Source organism: Parus major, chromosome 4, assembly GCF_001522545.3.
Source record: "Parus major isolate Abel chromosome 4, Parus_major1.1, whole genome shotgun sequence".
Lineage (NCBI taxonomy): Eukaryota > Metazoa > Chordata > Aves > Passeriformes > Paridae > Parus > Parus major.
The window spans coordinates 8,352,522-8,355,603 of NC_031771.1; positions in this window are offsets into that span (position 1 = coordinate 8,352,522).

Below are 3,082 nucleotides of genomic sequence, written 5' to 3' on the forward strand. Positions count from 1 at the left end.
CCAGAAGGAGAACTGATATGTTATAACCAAATTAACTATTATATTAATGTCTGTTCCTCCAGTGAAAATTCACTTGTGGAAATAACTAAACTCACTGTGCCCTGACAGTTAACTCCATTAACACAGCTTTCTTTTAAGCTTTTTTCTTCCTCTGCTGTTCATCCTTTATGTTCCTCTTTTTAAAAGAAACATGTTGACAGCAAGAAATGGGTACTTGTATTTTAACATGGCATCTCCTGTCCAAAAATGTTTTTTCACTAATAAAATATCAGAATGCCACTAAAGAAAATGTTTGTTACCAAATCACTCATAGAAACAAGCAAGCCACAGTTAATTCTACAGTGCCTTTAAAGTTGTAGAACACAGGTGCATGTTTAAATATAAAGACTATTTGGTGCAAGAATGAAACAAGATCATGCTGTAGACTCCTTTTATACCCCATCTCTACATCAGTAAAGGTGTCTTCCATGAACAAGCTGTGTAAGTCTCCCACAAATCTGATTCCCAGGTTCTCACAGGAAGAAAAGGGCCTCTGTAAAATAACGCGGGTCCCGAGTCCCATGTCTTTGTCTATATACACATGTACACGCACCTGAAGACACTTACCTATACCTTCCCTCTCTCCTTCAAAGGCAGAAGCAGTGACTGAGGAAATGAATCAAACAAGCCATCTGTCCAAAGGCTCTTCTTTCACAGGGAGCTTTAATGAGCTCTGAAACACTTGAAGAGAGCCTTACTTTTGAGCCTCGGAGTCTTGACTCTGTAGGGCAGGACAAAAAACTCCTCTTTGGTGCCATATGGAGTGGAATGCACTTGGCACAAATACAAGAGCTTGACTTCATAAATTGCAGGGATTGGTGTATCTCAAAACACAGCCCAACTCCTCCTTGAATCATATGCTTCTTCACCCAGAGGAGTCTTTTTTGCTGACTCTTTTTAAAATAGAGCCTTTGCTCTATTTTAATAATCTATCTAACACTAATCTATCTAACACTTCTGCTAATGGCTTTGATCTAGACATGGGTAAAAACTGCACAACATCCATACTTACTTGGCTGCTGTGACAAACTGTCTAAAACCAGGTAATAATTTACATGGAAACTGTATCTACCACAAGGTACCTGCACGGCCAGTATAATAGAACAGTATGTATAGGCTTGAGAAGTTAATTAAACCAGTCGGATGGGGTTCACAGATTCACAGATCAGACAAGATCTAGGTTCCACAAGCATACAATTTTTTAAAATTCAGAGATAACAGATTAACTGATTATATAATTGCATATATTTTTAGAAACTGACCTTCCAAACTAATTTGCTGAAATGCTTCTACCATACACAGTATGTCTGAGAACAAAAAAATGCAATGAAGACAAAGATCAAAATGTTTTCTAGCTTTATCTTCATCATAAGAGCTTTGAAGCATGCTGTTGCATCCCAGAAAGAAGCAAAAAAAACCCCAACTGATCCAGAACCCCTTTGTGATACTCCAGGATCTGGAATGAAACCAGTAAGTCTCTTTACAGAGTATCAAGAACCATAGACTATGTTGAGTTGAAACGGACCTATCATCTAGTCCAATCCCTAGCCTTGGGCAGGAGAACCTCAAGACCATTAAGGTAAATTTTGAGCTGGTTCTGAACTGTATGAAACAAAAAATGAGAAACTCAACACAGTTCTGAAAATGAAAGATGTGCTTGGTTTTCACTAATGTCTGAAAGCAGCTGTCAGTAACTTCACTGATGCAAACAGAAAAGCCTAAATAAAACAAAGCAATTAAAAGATAATAAGAAGAAAACTAAAAAGTAGCATAACTTTTAATTTCAGCAAGCTGCACTAATTCCAATGCTTGGTGTCATTAGAGTGGTGAATGGTACCACATCTACTTGATGGCCTAGTAGTAGTGTCCCCCAGGACTCTCTATTGGGCCCAGTCCAGTTTAATATCTTTATTGATCTGGATGAGGGGTTCAAGTGCACCTTCAGTAATCTTGTGGATGACACCAAGTTGGGTTTGAATGTTCTGCTGGAGGGCAGGAAGGCTCTGCAGAGGAATCTGGACAGGCTGGATCAGTGGGACAATGCCAATTCTGTGAGGTTCAACAAGGCCAAGTCCTGCTCTTGGCCTGCAACAACCCCAGACAGCAACACAGGCTGGGGCAGAGTGGCTGGAAAACTGCCCAGCAGAAAATGATCTGGAAGCGCTGGTCAACAGCAGCTGAACACAAGCCAGCTGTGCCCAGGTGGCCAAAAAGCCCAGTGGCACCCTGGCCTGGATCAGCAAGAGTGTGGCCAGCAGGAGCAGGGCAGTGACTGTGCCCCTGTATTCAGCACTGGTGAGGCCACACCTTGAGTGCTGTGTCCAGTTCTGGGCCCCTCACTACAAGAAAGATATTGAGGTGCTACAGCATGTCTAGAGAAAGGCAATGGAGCTGGGAGGGGTCTGAGGGAGCACAAGTCCTGTGAGAGGCAGGCGGGGGAAGCTGGGGGTGTTTCTTTTGGAGAAAAGAGAGCGCAGGGGGGCCTTATCACTCTCTAGAACTCTCAGAGAGAAGGTTGTGGACAGACAGGGGTCAGCCTCTTTTCTCAGTCAAAAAGCAACAGGAAATGAAACGGCCTCAGGTTGCATCAGGGAAGGTTCAAGTTGGACATCAGGAAGAATTTCTTCACAGAAAGGGTTTTTAACATTGAAATGGGCTTCTAAGGGTTATGGGAATCATCTGGAGGTGTTCAAGGAATGTGGCACTCAGTGCCATGGTCTGGTTGACACGGTGGTGATCAGTCAAAGGTCAAGGGTTAGACCTGATGCTCTCAGAGGTCTTTTCCAGCTTAATTAGTTCTGTGATTCTATGTCTTATGTCCTTTGTCCTGAAAACCTATATGCATTTTCTTTATTCACAGAAGCTGTTTCAGAAGTGTTGGAGTCTGAGATACAGATTGTGTGCCCTTGTTTCTAATACTTAGTCATAGAATACAAAAAAACACTGAATTTCATATAATATGAAATTCATGGGCATGTTTTCATCGTGATACATGAGAACAAATGCTAAAGTTAAATAAGAAAAGTGTAAATGTGTAGATTAG